This window comes from Limanda limanda, chromosome 8 (genome assembly GCF_963576545.1).
Source record: "Limanda limanda chromosome 8, fLimLim1.1, whole genome shotgun sequence".
Taxonomy (NCBI): Eukaryota; Metazoa; Chordata; class Actinopteri; order Pleuronectiformes; family Pleuronectidae; genus Limanda; species Limanda limanda.
In genome coordinates, this window is record NC_083643.1 from 9,331,070 (window position 1) to 9,350,705 (window position 19,636).

At 44.1% G+C, this 19,636-nt stretch overlaps 1 protein-coding gene across 1 annotated transcript in view; it reads left to right on the forward strand.

The window, feature by feature from the left end:
* abtb2b (ankyrin repeat and BTB (POZ) domain containing 2b) overlaps positions 1-19,636 on the forward strand; it is a 43,864-nt gene that overhangs the window by 7,983 nt on the left and 16,245 nt on the right. The window lies entirely within an intron of this gene.

Below are 19,636 nucleotides of genomic sequence, written 5' to 3' on the forward strand. Positions count from 1 at the left end.
CCAGTCGATGTATAATAGTTCTGTGGGTGATTTGGCTGTTATATTGAATCTCACACATACAGAGGAGATGGACAGGCTTCAGGGGGCAGGGGGTGAGGAGAGGGAGCACAGAGGGGGGTGGATCAGGTAGTGTTTAGTTTAAATGGAAACAGATTTGCCCGACCAGGGGTTGGACACAAAAAAACCCCTCTCTTGAAATCGGTCGGACTCACACTGAGTTGGCTGGATGGAGTTTTTGAGAAATAATTTGAGGGAGTGCTGAAGCTGCAACCCCACGGATCCTCTCAAGCTGTGTTGATCTATGTATCCAGGTTTGGCCACAACCCGATCTCTGAGTGTGTGTGTCTTTGTGTGTGTGTGTGCCAAAGGAAGGAAGGGTTGTGATCGTTTCTCTTAGCCACCACTGAAAGAAGGGACACTGCTTCTTTTTGGATGTTCCCGAGCTAAGCTTGGAAAGTAATGATTTTTTCCCCCTGTTGTTTTTGTAAACGGGCCGTAAGAGGCAGCTCCTTGTGACGCCGTCAGTGACCTCTTTGTCCGATGGACTCAGAGCGGCAGTGTGTGGAGTTTGAATGGCAAAGCTCAGCTATATTGCACTGGAAAAGCAAACACACTTGTCTGTAGACACACTGTCGCACACATGACTCCGTTCTCTGTTCCTTTTTTCAGGCATAAAAACATCCAATGGTATTGATATACACAACTTATGACAATCATTTGTTATAATAAATATAGGCATAGGGAGATATGAGATTTTTCAGCCCAACAACTTGACACACCTCACGGGATGTCTATTACTTTTTTCAAGCATAAAACTTATGACAGTTATTTGTCATAATAAATGTAGGCATAGGGAGATGTGGGAATTTTCCATTTGGCATTTTAACCATCGCTCTTACTTTCACTTGCAGCAACTGCCCAACAACTTGACACACCTCATGAAAATCTATTGCTACACTACCCTTGTATGCAAACACACATGTAAGTAAACACATACTGAGACAGTGGCGACAAAGAGAAGAAGATGCTATAACTTCAGTCTTGCATGACCAGGCAGTGAGTGTACAGAGGGTGGAGTACGCAAACACTGTCAGGAGACAGAGACGCTCTGTTAAGGGCTCACGTTACTGCCTCTTCACTCTTCATTGCATTGCAGTTTGGTTTCAGAGCCAAACGTCCTCTTTAAAAAGAAATATGTCTGTAGGAGCAACGTCAGTTCTTCACAGGGTTAAACGGCTCCTTAAATTCAGGAACTGCCTCACAGGCCATGCATCTTCAGCAGGTTGAGCAACAGTTTACGGCTTTCATGATGTTTGGAAGCAGTTTCTCCAACACCCCAAACAGCTGGCCAATTTTCCAGAGGGAGGCTTGGATAGAGAGAGCAAGAAAAAGAGATATCGAAAAAAAGTGCAAGAGGGAGAATGGAAAAGTAGCAGCAGCTTCAATGACAAGTTTGTTGGTGAATGCCAGGTTCAGCTGGCGAAGTGCCCACCATGACGGTTAACTGGTGCGGGTGTGTGTGTGTTGCATTTCAGTCATAAGTAGGCCACTGCAGCCTTTGACTTTTTTTTTTAAATTCGATATCCTGTCATCTCTGCCATCTCTGCGGTCTGTAAGTGCACATTCCCTTTTCTGTCAGCGTGCTTGATTGTGGGTTGAGTGACAGTTGACACCGACATCCAGTCAGTGTGATGAGTGGGTGTCTAATCCAGTTTGACTCATCTCAATCGGCTTTCATCTGATGACTAATTTTCCTCTTGGGGCAACGGCCAATATTTTGGGGCTTCCGGTGTAACAGTGGATATCCGGGCATAGACTCTGACTAGTTTCTTTTATCAGTAAAAGGTTTCTCTATACTTTTTGTAGGTGCTTTGGTCTCCACACGAACTGTAACAAAGCCGACTCACACATGATTGGCAACCAAAATGGCAACCAGAAGGCTTCTAGCCCCAAAATCTCGTCCCTCGCCGACAGATTCTGCTTATTCACATGCAGAATCGGTTTATAGGGATTATGTTTAACCCGAGGAGAAGTAGAGGAGAAGGCTGAGGGTGATTTACACTTTCTTTCTTCCAGAGACAGATGGAGAGGGATTATGTTCCCAATAGTTTCCTTTGCTTTTTTGAGCAATGATAATGCTCATTACCTCTCTATTGTCTTCTCCTTCTCACCACCTGCTTCTCCCCTATCAGAAACTGGAATGTTTCTGTTTGTTTGCCGAGCCTGCAGCTTCGTCACCAACTAAGTAAACACAGAGGCTCAGTGGCTCGATCTCTTTTTAACAACATCACAGGACACATCAGTCTCCATCAAACCCTCCAATGTCCTTTTGACCGTCCACTTTTCCATCTCTTCTTGTTGGTTATTCTCAGACCACTCTATAATCTCTGGCTTCGGTCGTCTCTCTCAGAACTTTGTGTGCTCTCTCTGCAACTCTATCTCTATTTATGCTTCCAACGTATTTGCTCTCATAACACACGACGATCATTCCAATTTTATTTTCCAAAACGTAACCATTTGCAACCCTGCAGAAAACATCACCTGTTGGGTCAAGGTCCTTCACATAGACATGTGGTGATTGAAAGAGCCACAGTTGCGCACACAGCATATTTAGACCAAAACCATGTACAGTAAGGAAGTCCCTTGTGGTTAGTGGGAGGAAGAAGGACGTTCAGAGCAGAGCCATATGGAGAACACATGTGGGCACAGGAAAACAGACACTGTCAGACAAGACACCCTCAGCCGTAGCTTGCCTCAGTTGATAAGATCTGCAGAGCACATCCACCACATGCACCACATGCGGACCGTATCCTGCAACCAAAATAAACAGTTTGGAGCCCACAGGTAACTCAAAGAAGATGTATATTTTTTTTTTAGGCAAAGTTAGTAACACAGCATATTTGATGAGGTGGAGGTGTGACTTTGTGAATCCTTGTCCCACACTGTGATTTAAAGGGTTAGATGTGCTTAAAGGTGAATGGAGGTTTAGATCATGTTTAAGGGATGCAGACTGAGCTGGAGCACTCATCCTAAGGTGTGTCTGTATTTCCATTGCAAACTCCCTATTACACATAATCACCACTTCTTTGCGTCCCCTTTCAAAATGCTGAGGAGTGTGTCTGGATTTGTGTCGATGTCGTGTTTGTGTGGAAACTTGTACGGCACGACTGCCCACGCGAATTGGCTGGTGCAATAATAAAACTCTGACCTGACACTTTGTGTTACTGTGCGTCTGTAGAGGATATATTTCTCTGGCTATGGTCTCGCTTTGCCTCTACATTCATGCAGGGCCCATGTATGTTATGTGTTTGAATTTGTATTGTAAAGATGCATCTGGATGTCCGGATATTGGTCTTGTCTATTTATCCACATCTGGCTCTCTCGTCTGGCTTCTTTCTCTGGCTGTCTATCTGTGTTGTGTTGGCCATCTGTGTGTCACTGCAGGGTCACAGACTGCACTTGGACATATTACACTCCGGTGATTGCAGCCAAGTTTCCTCTTAAACGTTGAGATCATCTGCCTACTGAGCATAATAGGGGTGGAGGGGGAAGTTAGAGGAGGGAGCAGGGTGGTAAGCGGTGGAATTTCACCCTGATAAAAGGACGCCTTCTTTGAGCGTGTCCAGAAAATTGGAATTTCCTTTGTCTCTGCTTGTGTCTCACGAAAAACTTCTGAAGACATATTTTTCCTTGTTTCAGGGTGATTAACTCAGCATTGTGCTTTGTGTTTGTGATAATATGAACCACGCTATAAATATCTTGAGTGACTTCTTGTTGGTGGTGTGTGGAGACTGCAGAGGAAGTCAGTCAGACAAAAGTTAAACAGAGCGCGGATAAAAGGAGGCGCACCCCTCCATGCTTTCCCCTCTTCTCCACCTCAAAGAGCGAAACACAGCCTCTGAAACAGTCACAATGCCAATGTTTTCATCAGATCATCAAACTGGATCCTGTTTAACTCTATGTAAACCCAAAGGGATCATTATACATGTTGGGGTTAGACGTTTGATCCCCCCGTCTGGCCCTATAGACGCAAGTGTGACCAATTTTGACTCTATTGAAAAAGCATTCTCACTATTTTCCATGTGTTAAACATCAGGCACAGTCCATTTAGTCCACATATTGTACATACACCTGTCAACGTGTCAGAGCTCTGGCCGTATGGTGCCTCTGTTAAAAGGCACTGTGAAGGTTCTCTCAAAGGCAGCCCGACAGTAGTTAAACAAATATATAAAGTCTAATGTAAGCCCCAGCCAAGTGTTGACTCTGATGGAGGTCCACGAGGGAGGATCTGTGAAGACAGAGAGGTCAACACAGGTCAACGCACCTTTCTGTTTAATAAATGTGCCAATAATTCAATGATTAGATTCCGACTAATTTATAGTTTGGCCTGATATGAGCCTCTCACAGACATATCAGAATCTATGTTTATGTTTGCTGATATATTTATATATTTAGTTGTGTTTTAGTTTTATACATAGTTATTTTGATTATAGAGACTGTATGTTTTGGCCGAGATATCAGTATTGGAAATGTTTTCTCCTATGCTTGGAGCAGAGAGGTCCTCGGTCCACAGAAGGAGCCTTTCAGCGATCCAGTCAGATGCTAAGACAGGGTGTGTGTTTGCATGATCGGGCTGCATGAGGGGCAGATGAGTCAGGAGGTTAAGGTGGGAGAGGGGGAGGGGGTCCGCCCAGGGGTCAACAAGTCATAAATACTGCAACACCCACCCTGCAGCTCAGCTGAGTCCCAGCCAAACTATGGAGCGAGAGCAGCTTTTATTCATCGAGGTGGATTTATACAAACATTTTGACAAAGTTTTTTTCTTTCGGTACGCCGAAACTATTTTGTTTTGTCAAACAGTCTGCAGACAGGATCCAAAGCGAAGGCAATCAGATTTCTGGAGGAACAATGGAGCGAGTTAGGGGAGGCAAGCCCACATGTGAAGATGTCTTGATGCATCTCTGGGACTCTGATAACATTGTGGCACAGTCTCTCAGTCTGAATAGACAAAGATAACACACAGCAGAACAGCGCTTGCATACAAACTCTCCAAGAAAATCACGCAGACTGATAAGTAGCAAGCAGGCAGACAGAGATGGAAAGGAATTCACTCTATCTGAGGATGCAGGTGTGACAAGCTGTGTTGCTTCAACTCATTAGGTCGTCTGTCGGCTGTGTGTGAAAGAGAAAAGAAAGAGCAGAGGGAAACAGATTGTTGTCATCCCTCTTGTCATGGCTGGGTAGCTATCATCTCCAGCCTCATGCTGGGGGAGACAAACTTTAGCGGGGGCCCCTCTTCTTGTCTTGACCCTGTGGAAACCTCCCAAGAGCTCCATCTCTCTCTCTCCTGTCCTTCCTCCCCCCTTTTCTTTATATATCCTCACTCCTCTGCGGCTCCCTGTGTTCCGCACACGTCTTGAAATACCATCATCATCTCTTGCAGAGAGGAAGACGAGGATACTAATAACATAATGTTTTAAAAGTGTGTGTGTGAGACACTGAGGAGGTGAAAGACAGATGTTTTTATGTCTTTGCATTGCATATTCATTATTTCCTGCAGATTGATAGAGAGGAGATAGAGGGCCTGATATAAAACAGTTTTAGTTAAAGTAATATGAGGGTTTACAAGGCAGTGCAGCCTGTGCTGTAAAGTTTACAGCTTTCCCAGCAGAGCAGAGGAGATGAGAGTTATTGATGTGTTTTAAAAATGTTTAATACGCGGCTATTAAGACTCCCATACGTCCCAAATTAGGTTTAATGTATCTAACTGGCTTCCTGCTGAGAGACACAAGGAGGAGAGTAAAGTGGAAAATAAAAGTCAGCAGTGAGTGACAATGACACGCACAGAGAGGGAAAAACCATAGAGCAAGAAATGAACCTGCCTAGTGGTTCTTGGCTCGAGTGCACTACTGCTCTGAAGGCCATAATTACCCCCCCGACCAACTTGTGTTGGTAGCTGGAGAGTGGTGAGGTCAGCAGTTAGCTGGCTATAGCACAGTGGGGTGAAGCACTATTCATACCCTGGCTTGTGCATTTCTGCATGCAGCTCTCCATCCAACGCTCTATATGGATCTTCATTCAGGCTATCTTTGTCCAGTGCATGAATGGTTTAACCGTCACCACAATCTGATAATCGAATCAGTGAAAACCTTCCCCTCCCCTCCTCCGTCTTCTATCTTCCAAACTTTCACTTTCCTTCTCTCGCTTCTAGTTTCTGTCGTTCAGCGGTCGCTGGTTGGATTTCCTGCCAAGGCTCATCTGGCCTGAGGGTCAGCCAGAGACTTCCTAAGCAGAGCTGCTGTTATAGTCAAACTCCTGGGAACCTGTAGCTCAGAGGCAACGGCTGGGGAAGGCATCAACACACACACACATAATACACACATAATACACACATAATACACACACACACACACACACGCAGCCAGCAGGAGGCTTCTTTTTTAATATATGCAGTAATCTCTGGGTATCAAATTGTGAGAGGCTGGCTGATGGGCTCAGTTGGGTTTTCAGCAGGAGGTCTTCTTCTTCTTCTTTTTTTAACTGTCTCCATGCAGATGTGTCTCTTAACATGAACTCTCCCCAGCTTCTTCTTGTCTTCATTATGGCGTGTGTTATGTTTCTCCCAAGTGGCAAAGGTAAAATGTAGCTGATTATCACCCTGTAGTTTCTGCAATTACCTCTGAGACTTCACAGGCTGAAACTGGATAATGGAAGTTGGCCCAGGGTAGTTTGTGTGTGTGTGTGTGTGTGTGTGGGTGTGGGTGTGTGTGTGATACATGTGTGTGTGAGCATGTGTCAGTGTTTTCATAGCTTAAGGCTTTGGGTAGTCCAAACCCCAAAGCTGAACACTTGGCTAGTAGTTGAATGAAGTATCCCACGAGCCTCTTCTGTCTGTCTAGCCGTTCGTGGTCATGGGGTTTCCCAAGCGGGCAAAGCAGAGGTTGTTTATCTTGGAATGTGGCAGGAAGTAGAACTAAAAAGTTGGAGCGAGAATAAAAAAAAAAAGGAGAAGGATTGTGCGGAAAATAGAGATTTTGTCGAGTGAGAACCTGTCACACGCGGCACAAGTGCTGGAGGGGGGGTAGATGATGAGGACCAGCAGGACCTGCACACATACCATCACCCAACAGTGGGAGAAGGAGAATGAAAACAGATTTGTCACTCGGTTCACTGTTTGTACAGGGGCTATGTGGGTGTGTGTGTGTAAGAATAGTCATCTCCCCCAATCTGTTCCACAAAAACATTCCTTTACAGCACTCACACACCCACACCACTCCTTTTAGAGGGTCTCAGCTGGGCAGTCGGGTTGAGGGGTCTGTGTGTTTTAGTGTGTGTGGTCAGGATGTGGCTAGCACCTCTCACTCGTCATGATTTACTAACAATAACCACAGTGGTCAGAGCCTGACACTCAGCACATAGCACGAGTCTGAGTTGGTCGACTGTACGACAATCTGTAACCTTTTCCATATTCCCCCCTGATTTTGTTCAGTCTCTCCAGGAGCATGCCGATTTATTGGTTGTTTCCTGCTGAGCACGGTTTTATTAATTTCTGTAAAAAGGGGCGTAAAGGGTAATCTACAATTTGGCCGGTCTACAATGTATAAATGTGTGTGGGCCAGGGTGTGTGTTTGTGTGTTAGGAAGCACTTAGCTATTATTTAGCCATTGTGGCTTTGGGAAGAATCGTGGGAACGTCAGTTGAAGCGAATTGACAAGGTCTTCTCTGATAGGAAATAAATCCATTAACACACACAGACACACACACACCACACACTAACTGCCCAGCTTCCCAAGCTGTTAAAAGCCAAACAGCCCTTGGCGTTGACAGTGCTTCTACTTCTTCGAGTGCTGTTTGTTAAAGTGCTCTGGTTTTGTACTTGGAAGAAATATGACGGGATGGGAGGAAGCGGAGAGGGAGGAAGGCAACAGTCTCTCTCGAGGTGATATCTCTCCTTGTCTGTGATCCCCTCCTTTCTTTTTCCATCTGCTGGTTAGAGGAGAGGGCTTCTGTGGGTGGTCCGCAGAGACCGATGGAACAGTAGCCTCTCACGATGTGCAAAACACACGCAAGCTCACACACAACACATGTTCACAGACACACAATCGCACACGAACAGACACATTAAAAAACAGACTGCGGAGATGAAACCTGTCTGAAGATGACCTTATTAAGTATTTCAATGACACACACTGAGTCAAGCTTTCCAGTAGCACCTGCAAAGGCAACAGCTGGGAACACATAGAGCAACAAACACCCCACTAACTGTGCGTACACACACACACTAACACACACTCACCTCCCACAACTTTATTTGTGTTGCTGCCATGCTTGGCCTGAGGAATGTTTGCCCCCCTGGAGAGAAGAAGCAGCAAACGAAACTCATCACACCACGGATGTGAGTTTAGTTTCGTATCATAGTCACAACATTGTGTTTGAGGACGAGACGGTAGTAATGCTGACTCAGCATGTTCTCACCTGTATGAGCGAATTTCAGAGTAAGGTCATAGCTGTGACCCATCCAAGGGTTCCCAGCTGAACTTTGGAAAGCTATAATGGATTTAAATAAGATACAGCCAGCTAACAGTGAAACTGAGGTTAAACATACGCTCTGAAATTTGTCCTCTGAGCCAGAGAAAATTACATTCCTCTTTTTTAAAGTTGGAGCCAAAATAAACTGAAATGATATAGGCAAGTACACTCACGATCTCACACATATTCACATGCATGATACAAGGTCTTAAGTTGACTTTTCCTGTTCGAAGTGTAACACTTTTGCTGTACTTATTTTTTTGCTCCCTCTCCAGCAAAAATGTGAAATCAAGTTTAGAATCAGTCACATAAGCACAAGTCATCTTTTCCATAGGAAGAGGAAAGAGGGGAGACTTTTATCAGCTCCCAAAGACAACATGGTTCTCTAACCTTCACTCCAACATCCTCCCCTGGTCGAGTGTGTGTGTGTGTGTGTGTGTGTGTGTGTGTGTGAGTGAGTGTGTGTGTCTGCGTGTGTTAGATGATTATGAAACAAGTCTGGCTTCTTTAAACCCCTTATTAAAGTTTGCATACTTTTGTGTCTGTCAGTTGTGAGCCGTTTAACTGAAGATTGATTTTACTTTCCCAGATTTTTGAGAACAGAAACAAGAGTAGTTGTGGTCAAATAATGGGAAAGAATAATTTGGTTTATTTTCTATTCGGTTATCATTGTTTTACTTTCATTTTTTGTGACGCCTTTGGGAGATGTTGACCCACTGGTCCACGGCTATTGTACTGTAGGTTAGCGTATGTTGTGTAATGATGACATGGACACAATGAGGCTTTGTTTCACTTTTAGTGTGTGTCATAGTGCTGACCACCACACGGACATAGATGAGGGTGACATGAATGTGAGTGTGTGACTTTGTGTGTGTAAGTGTTGTATTGTGGGCGTGAAGAGTCGAGGGGTCAAGAGGTGACATAACTGCATAAGAGGATGGTCCCTTTCCATAGGCCCCTTTTAGAGGTGTGGACACTCCCTCTGTGTTGAGTGTGTGTATGTGTGTTTGTGTGTGTGTGTGTGTTAGGGGTAGGAATATGCAGTGTGTGAGGGTCAGGGGTGAGCTGTTAACCCCCTCGGGTGTCAGATGGGCCATGCAGCCGGTTGAATGAGGTGACTGGTCTGGTTAGAGGTAGTTTACTGCTCCCTGTTAAAGAGGGGGACATCTCGACCCGCCCTTCAGGTCCCGAACACACCCAGGTCACAAACACACAGGATATTTAGAGCTGCCATCTCAGAGACTGACACATGGCTGCGTGATTTGTGGATTTGATGACACCTCAGTGCTCGGGGGCATTCCCTTATTTCATTCCGGGCCAATATGTGTGTGGGCACATTTGTCACATCGTCAACATGTGTGTCTGACTTTGGGTGGTCCGCTGATTTATACCCATCGGTGGCATTGATTTCCTCTCTAATTGTATGAGGTGCTCTCCAATTCAGCCGCCCGATGTTATGACAGCTATGCGTCCCCCGCCCAGCAGAGAAATATCACCTCTCCTCTGTCTTTCACCGTGACAGTTGTTGTCAACAATGGGAACGGACAGCAGTAGAGGCCGGCGGTTCTAAACCGGACCAGCCCCACTCATTACTGCAGACAAAAGGACTCTGGACGTTTTAAACAAAGCTCTGTGAAATACTGCTGAGGTGCAATGAAATATAACACACACTCATCCTCACTGTTTGCTTCGCCATGTCAGGTTATAGTGGACGGAATGAGTGTGTGGGTCGTTGTCGTTTCTTTAATGCAGCGTTAATTGTAACATGGTTGTAAGAACGTTAATGCAACAATGCTTTACAAATAGCGGTGGGTCTATAAAAGAAAATGCAACGTCCTTTGTTTATTGAGCTGACGGTGCAGCTTTCTGTCACTTAAACTAAAATGTTTGTTGCCAGTTATAGAAAGTAGTTTAGTGCTTTACTTAACGTTCACTAAGTGCTTAAACTTAACTTGAGTGGTTCCATCTTATGTTAGCATACAGTTTTACCTCAGTCATCAACTTCGGACGATAACATTTCACATTACACAAGATAAGGCAAATTATCCATGTTACCAAGTTGCCCTACAATATATAAAGTGATGGGCTCCACCTTCCCCAACTTCAACATTAAAATGGTTCTCAAACAGTTTTGCATGAATAAAAACGCTGCATTTTTCTTATATATCAGAATATAACACGGTTACTGACGATAGCAGATAGCGATAGTTAGCAAGGTTTTCATAGGTTTAACGCAAAGCCGATGAGAGTGGGTGGGATGTGTCAGTAGCATTCTTGACTGTACCATGCTCTTGCTAGCTTTTCTAGGATCACTAACTCTACCTTTAAAAATACTTTAGCATGCAGGACTGTAACTTCCAATGAAGTTATTGCTACTGACTTGAGAGGAGATCAGAGTACTTCGTCGACCACTCCCTAGCTGATGCAAGTATTGGCCACACCTTTAATTTCAGACGCACAGTCATAATGTACAACACACTTGTATCTGTGTGTGAGCGAACAACGACCAGCGGCTGACCAGAAAGTGGTTTTCCTCCCTTTTCCTGAGCGTCTTTTCCACTTTGCTGTGAGCAGCAGTCCTCATCATAATCCATCCACCATCCCCCCCCCCCCCCCCACCCTTTGTTATTTTTTTTCCTCCTCCTCCCAATTTGACTCACTCTGTTCCACGCCACGATATTGCTGTCTACCCAGCCCAACGCGGAATGTTAATCAGCAGAAAGCTGCTTTAGATTTACAAGGGGGAATTCGGTTCAGTTCTTTGAAACGTCAAGCTTCTAAACCCCTCCATCAAAACCGCTCGGAGGACTGTGAGAACCGCGCTGGAGCCATAAAGTTTATTTCCGAACAGAGAAAGGATTTGCCTCTGTTCATTTGCATCCTTGAGCTTCTGAAAGAGAAGTACCTGTGATTGTTTGTGAATGACGCTGGTGGGAAAGGGATGCGGCATCACAGCATCACACTCTCATAAGTGTGTTAATTAATGTCTGCGCTCGGGTGCGAATGCTCATTTTACTGTGTAATTGAAGAAGGGAGCACAGGAGAGGCTCAGTTTAATAAATAACGATGAGTCACAAGGTTCTTTTTATGGATTTTATCCAGGAAGTGGTGGAGGTGATAAAGAAACTGTGCCACTTGCATCTTCGTGTGACGCACAAAAGTGTCTAGTGTTCAGGTTCGTTCAGACTTAATGTGATTTATTTATTTTAAAAGTCCCATAGTGTGATTTTGACCCATGACAAAACTAATGAGTGAGCATAAAACTAATTAAAACCATCAATAATCTGATGATCCATGTCAGAAAGTTGTGTGTCCTTAACGTGGTTGAGTCACGTACTTGTAAAATGTGTGCTTCTCTTAGTTTGTGTTGTTAATTAACCTTCCATTTGAAATTAATTAAGAATCAAAGTGTATAATCTTACAAGGCTGAAACTGTTTAATTTCACAGTAAAGCGACTTAACATCTGATTACTAACAAATGCCCAGTGTGGTTGTTTATTTGGTGGTAAGTGGTTTAAAACATCCATCACTGCACACACTCCAGTCGGATGTGTTTTCATGCAGCTTGTTCACTTAAACATGTGAGAGATCCACACAGGCAACTGGCCGGTGAAACTCAAGTTTGTGTGTGTGTGTGTGTGTGTGTGTGTGTTTGGGTGTTTGGGTGAGTGTGTGTGTCCCTCTGAGGCAATGCTGCAGAGTTCAGGTTCAGGCCTCAGCTCAATGAGCGTGTTGTCTACTACCCAAACTGACTGGCTTTCTGTTTTCACTCCCTAGACGGCCGAGCTGAGAGAAAATGAGCCGATCGGCCATATACAGAGAGCAAGAGAGCAATTAGTGCAAACACACAATCATGCCGACACACTAAAACACACACACACACTTTGTACTCTTTGCCCAGGCCGCTGCCCATAGAGTTATTTGTCAGAGAACTGAATAGAGGGCAGCTTGTTCGTAAAAAGGGAGGTCAACTGTTTAAAAGGACTGATCCGCTCCACCCACTCTTTGAGAATTGTTCTCTTAAAACAAAATGTATGTAGAGCCAGCACTCTTTTGCTTTTCTGACTGTTGTGTCATCCGTCAAACACCCAGCAGTGTTTTGGATGATGACATCATCTCCATAGACAAAGTGGATTCAATTATGAGCGGGTGAGGTTAGAGGTTTATGTGGATGTGTTATTCCGGCGTTTGTGTCATTTCCATTGTCCTACGTCATTCGAGAAAACAAACCAAAACCTCCATACTGTGTATTTTCTGCACGCGTATATATATATGTACTATAAGCCAGTTAAACCTGTCTAATAATGGAGCTATACTGTCGCTTTGCCGCACTCTGTGAAGTGGCACAACATATGGAACCGGGGAATGTCGAATGAGACGAGATAGCCACAGGCACCACAGTTGGCCTGGAATGTAAAGTATAAAACATGATTAGAGAGAGAGAGAAAGAGGAATGGAAAAGGGGGGAAGAGAGCTGAAGTCATGTTTAGGATTAAGCTTGGTTGTATAGAGGAGCTAATGGCAATATTTTTTCAAGGCTGCGGGCAACCAAAGCCAGGCCCCTCGAGTTCTACCACTCCTAATGCGTGTGTGTGAGTGCGTCCTTCATAGGCTCCCTTTGAGGCCCATTTTCAGACTGGGTGAGGGAAGTAGTGGTTGTGGTTGAGGGGGTAAATCTATGTAATGTCCCCCAAAGTGGCCTGTGACAATGTGAGTGTGTGTGTGTGGAGGGGTTTGTTTATTGCAGACCACATTTACAGCACCACACTTATTTTTGCACTGTTAAAACTTAATGCGTCGTATTTGCACGAGCTCAAGCACCTCAGATTTACTCAGGAGCATTTTATGTGGTATTAGATTATATATCGTCCATTTGCCGAATTTTCCATATGAGGGATAGGAAATAGCTCGTAGCTCATGGTTGTACGAACAGCTTTCTATATCTCATGGTTCGCAGGACGTTGTAAAACTTTCATTTCAGAGATCGTGAACACACTCTGCTCTCTCTCTCTCTCTCTCTCTCTCGGAGGATCCAGCGTATCCCATGTGGAGATTCAGATCTAATCTTTGTGGTTCTGCACACTGGGCTTCCTGGCAGACTTCTAACGGCACACAGATACAAGAATCGTACTTCCAGCCTGTGGGCAGGAACAAGGTTCCAAAGTTTTAAATCATAGCTTGAGCTCTCTTTCTGTTTCCTAGAAAACGTCTAAACATGCCAAACAGCAGCGGTCTGAGGCTACATTCTAACTACAACGTTTTCATTTTCAAAAACCGTCCTCAATCCACATGAGTGTTTACGCTCAGTATTGTTAATAATCCCTGTCCATACTATCACACCAGAAATGGACATCAGACGACCATTCACATACACTGGGCATGTGCGTGTCCGTGTAAACAGGAAGCAAATAGTCTACTCTGCATTTGGCTGCTTAATTACAGGAAATACTACGAGAGAGAAAACACAATGATGAAAAGTAGGATGAGGGTTTAATTATGTTGGCTCAACAATTAGCTGGAAGTCTTCCTGACGATAAGTGTTTACAATGTTTTGCATTTACTGGGTTCGAATGCGGGTGATTGCCTCATTGTTTCCAAAAGTCAGTTTTTACCGCCCATCCAACAACAGAGCCGCAGTGTTTCCAAACTTCTCAGTTTAAGGTGCTCAAAACCTTCTGATCAGTGTGGACAGGCCGGAGTAAACACAGCAGCAGTGATGGGTTTGAAAACTTGAATGTAATCGTGTGGATGTAGCCTGAGGAACAACAACTTTTAAGTGTTCTACTTGAGATTCATTCACATTGACCAAATATAGAAAGTTTTCTCTTTTCCCATCTACACTGGGCTTGTGTCCTGCTGTGATTAATGATGTGTGTGGGTGTTCTTACTCAGTGACTTTTAGGAAAACCCCCTTTTACACAGCTGATAAGGTTACTTCCTCTTTTAGCCCCAGCTCAGCGCTACTACTGACCCGTGAGCCACTGCAGCCAGGGGGTCACCAGAGGTGTCAGGGGACAGCGACCAGACCCCACTTCACTTGTCCATGACAGATTGTGATTTATCAGGCTCCGACAGGCGCGTGTGAGAGAGATCAGTAACTTTTTGATGAGTTTTAAATCAGACACGCCACAAGTTGGCCACAAATATTCAAGTGAATGGTCGATTCAGTCCAAACTAAAAATGTTCGTGTAAGGCTCATGAATGCTTCTCTGTCCGCCCACCAACTCAACCTGAAGAGTTTGTATCCTGAAAGAAATGCTTATACACCTATCAGCAACAACATCAAAAGCAGCTACTCGTTTTGGTCGCTGAATGATAACTTGTCAAATAGATTATTTTTAGCCAAAATACTTATAGACCACTTTAAGTTTCTAAATGCGCCTCTTTCACTCTCAAACTCTGTTTAGATAAGGATCGTAAGGAGGGTCCCCCAGAGCAAGCAAACACATGGATATTTTTAACCCTGTATGCTGAGACCCAGCTGTTGGCATTGCTGTACAAAGCTAACACGTCTGGTTTATTGATGTTAAATAAATGTATTAATGAATTTCACTGTTACCCTTTCTAAAATCCTGCTTTGTCCCTCCAACGTTGTGGCATGCAGTCTCTTGAAAGCAGGAAGGAGAGTGTGTGGGTGAAGCTGGATGTGTGAACAACAGGTGTTTTCAAGCCTTTCAAGGGCGGAAAACCAAAGTTCCAGGCCGGTGAGTGAAGGATCACATCTGGCCTGTGGATTCCACTGACATGAAATGGAGCAGGAGCATGTGTGTGTCTTTTGTTGTACTACAGGCATGCTCTCTGAAGGACAGAGGAGATCAGGAGACTGTGGGGGTGATACACACCCAATGACAGCCCTGTCAAACACTGCAGTATTGTGTGAGTGTAGACCCTCCAGCCTCCACTCAGGGACAAGCATAGAGGCTCCTGGCCCAGAATGAGAAATCTTTTCTGGGTAGGGGAAGTGTCTTTGAAGCATCCCTCTCCCTGAGTCTCTGATCCGTCCAGTCTGTAATGAATGAAGAGGCTGTTGAAGGAGCCAAGGCAGGTGTTGTTGTGTGTGTGTGTGTGTGTTTTGAGTTTTTCACTCAAAACAGCCGCCACTAAGCTGATCATGTCCTTCTGTCTTTCACACTCTCTTTACGGTAGACAAAACAAATCTGCGCACACAGACCAAATCTGGTTCAAGAATGTCCTCATGTCAGGGCTGAGCTGGTGGGAACACAAATAAAACTGAAAGCTGTGAAAGAAAATGACAACACAGGCAGAAAATGTTATGGTCTAAAGTAGAAGGGCACTCAGTAGCGCGCATACCTCCGCCAAGGTCCAACAATCCTCTTAAATTCTATTAAGCCAATTTAAATTGCACACTCTCATAGATATTAGTTGCCCAAATAACCTTGATGTGTTTTTCCATCAAGATACATGAATTATTCCCAGGGAAATTATCAAAAAAATACCTTATCTCACAAGGTTAAAAAAGTAAAAAAACACAATCTTTGAATTTGTATGCGTTCTTCCATGAACCGGACTGTATCCTTTCACCAAGTTTCATCTATCCAGTTTGCATAATCTTGCTAACTATCAGAAAAACAAACAAAGACAAATCATGACTAGCAGAAGATAGTTTTTTTTTACATTCTGTAGTTTCTTCAAGGATTCGGTTGCAAAGTGATTTTTTGATGTTTCAAAAAGTAATTTGGTGCTGTTTTGTCAAATTTGCCAAAATAGTAGCTGTTGGATTCCTCTGACCTTGTTTTGACAGGATTTCCAGCATCTGTGTGAGTGATGGCTCTGCTGACCTAGGAGGAGCTGCGTACTGGTTTAGATAGATAGTTTGGACGGGCTGGGGACTGCCCCGGGATTTGTGGTTTCAGCTGTGATTTGTAGCTGGGATTCCCACATGACATTTGCAGGGTCAACCTCAGAAAGGGAGCCACAGTGGCCGCAAAAGAAAGAATCCCTTGTGCCACTTGGATTCCCTTGCCTCACCCTCTTCGCAGTCTCAGATATTCCTGCCTCCCCCCCCCACTCAGCCGTATCCCTTCTCCGCATGACTCATCCGTCTTCCACTGAAGCCCTACATCCCTCAGTCCCACTCCTCTTAACTTATACTCTCATCTCCTCCTCTCTCTTATCCTCGGCCTCTCTCATTGCCGGAGAGAAATGATGCGTTTAGTGCAGGAGCTGTTGGGGCTCGTGATATCCGTGGTGTGGGTGGTGGTGGTGGTGCTGGGAGACGGTCCCTGGTTGGCTTGCAGACCTACATCAGGACCAAATGACGCAGGCTGGGGTTCGGCGGTGAAGCAAGCCGTGGGGTGGGACTGTGGGAACTACAGAGAGTGTGGTGGTGGGTGAATATCTGCCACAGCTGCAAGAGAATATCGATTGAAAACCTTAAAGAGAAAGATTTAGCTTCTGCTCAAGACGTGCATATTTTAAGCGTGCTAAATATAGACCAAAGATTAGAGAAGGAACTTCAGGAGACGTCAAATCAGTGCCTGGATAAAAGGTAACGTTCTCTCTGAGCTGGTTAAGTGCCTGCTGTTTTGATTCCTCCAAAATAGTTTTCAACTGTCAAACAAGACACATAACAGGAGAGCAGTGCTTTAACAGTTGCTCAATGATTTCTGAACCGATTTAAACTGGTTCATTACACAGGTTTAAGTCTATTTTTAGGTTACCATTATGAACCCTTTTTAAAGGCAAGTCTAACATCAATGTGAATCACACAACAGGGAGTTAATTTAGCTCACTTTCCACACACCTGCCGACATGCTGGTGTTTTCTCACACAGCCTTATCCGCACTAATGAGACAGAATGTCTGAGAATGGCTCCAACACCTCGGAAGGCACGAGTCCACTCCGACATTAAATTGGAATCAAGCCATTTCTGAATGAGCTATTCATGTCACTCGTCACGTACATGAACACCTACCAACCGTCATGGAGGCCGCAGCAGTTACGGTGGCCTATAAACCACGGTGGTGTTAACCCTGGCATGAGAAAGTTAACACAATAAGAGATGTTTCAAGTATGCCATTACATACTTTGCTTTGTCTTGTCTGTGCAAGGACGATCCAAGGCATCATGAAGGTAATGGTAAGAATGTTTTGAAAAAATCTCCACACGCCACATTTCTGTGTGTTCAGTGTCATTTCAGGGAATAAAAGCCAAGCTGATACCCTGAAGCAAAACCATCATCGTTATTACTAAAATACCTGAAGAGACACATCAAAGAGATACCAACATTTTCGATATGCACTGACATGAGAGCACTGTTTTGTTTTGGGTTGTGTGAGGGGACGTGTTGGAGCTTGTTTGTGGACAGTTTGCCCGTCTGACGTGTTCTTTGTCACAGTTGTATTCTGCGCTGGAGGCAGCCGCTGCCATTGTGCAGGCAGCAGGGAGTCAGCACATATTATACAAATCGCATGGAGCAGAGCAAATAGGAGAGGGAGAGAGATATGCTTCGGTAGCAGAACCCTGCCTGTATCATTAAATATATCAATATGGTTTTCATTTATGAAGCTCCGCTCTAGACTGAAGTGACTTTCTCTCTCTGTCTTTGTTTTTAGGAACCAAACGTATCAAGTGTCCTGAACCTCTCCCTTGAAAAAACCTTCTCTGGTCTGATGTTTCCCTCCAACTGTCTTTATAAAGCAGTTTGATATGTACTGACTTCATGTTGTTTACATCCAGCTCATGCAATTCTATACTATACACGTTTCATAGATTAGCTTTGTGCGGTTGTATTATCTATCCTTGGCTCGAGGTTATTTAACTGTCTGTATAAAATGGAGATAAAAAAAACCTGGATAAAGAGCTTTACATATTGCATTAATACATTCAGGGACACATCGTGAAGAAAATATAAATTGAAATGACTAACATTTCATTAAAAGAAAGTTAGACCTCAAAAGAAATCCGAAGTAGGTCGCGATACAAGCGTCAGGTGAATGATTCATGTGGACGTTTAATGTTCGGTGGGGATCATAAATGTTTTAAACCTGAATTTAAAGGTAGTCAAAGTCTGGGCAAGTTCCAGCTTGAGGCTCAAGCACAGTTACATGTCTGCTGTGAGCACATGGAGCCGTATCGCAGACAATTTATAATGCAGATAAAAGTCTGGAGGCAAGACAAGTATATTCTGTGAAAGGATTTATTGGTAACCTTAGTAGCTTTGAGATAATCTGTCCTTTGCTCTCGTATATATTCAGTCAGACAGTTTCCCCCCCCTTCCCCATCTCCTCTTGTGTCCTGGTGATTTCAGGATAGGTTGATGGGATTTTTTTAATATGCAGAGGGTTTCTTCTTTTTCAACATCCCGCAGATTCCAATTAGAGGGTAGCTTTCTTTGGAAGCACATGGGAATGTCATTTTAGGGATGCTAGTCCATCTCTTCCCTTTTGTGAGACTATGAGATGAGGAGGCCTCTTTCCTCAGGCTTTGTAAGTAAGTCACAGACCTGCAATGACTTTCTAGTTCTCTATTAATTTTCCAATCCATCCTCTCTCATTTGTGAAGTGAAGGTTGACCTTAGAGCAGCTAATCGTGTTCGCCTTTATCAACTATAGCTGCACAATAGCTAACAGCACACTCCGGTTCTTAAACAATTACATCGTGCTCCAGACAAAGTTAATAAACATCCAGCAGAGATGAACTCAAAGGCAGAAAAACACTCTGTTCTCCCCTTTCACAGCTTATATCCATCTCAGCTGGAAAACAGTGATCACAGGAGGGCACAGCGGTGAGAGAACAAGAGGACGTGCTGGTTTTATGTAAGAGTGATGTTATCTCCTTGTCTGCAATTAGTCTGACAACTGGCTGCCGTGGAGAGTAAAAGTGCAAACTTGTAATTGGCCTGAGATCTGAATGTATTTTTACAGAGAAGTAAGTGATTTTTCCCTAGATGTTGCCTTGTTTTCAAATTCATTAGACTTTGACTTGTTTTTTAAAAACCGTGTTTGCTGGATGAATCTCCAGAGGGTCCATTTGAAGAGGAAATACCACACATGTCTTAGACCCTAGTTATACCATGAGGTCATGACAGTGGCTGTAGTACCTCAGTGATTTCATCCTGCTGCAAGTTATTTACTTTGTATTATTT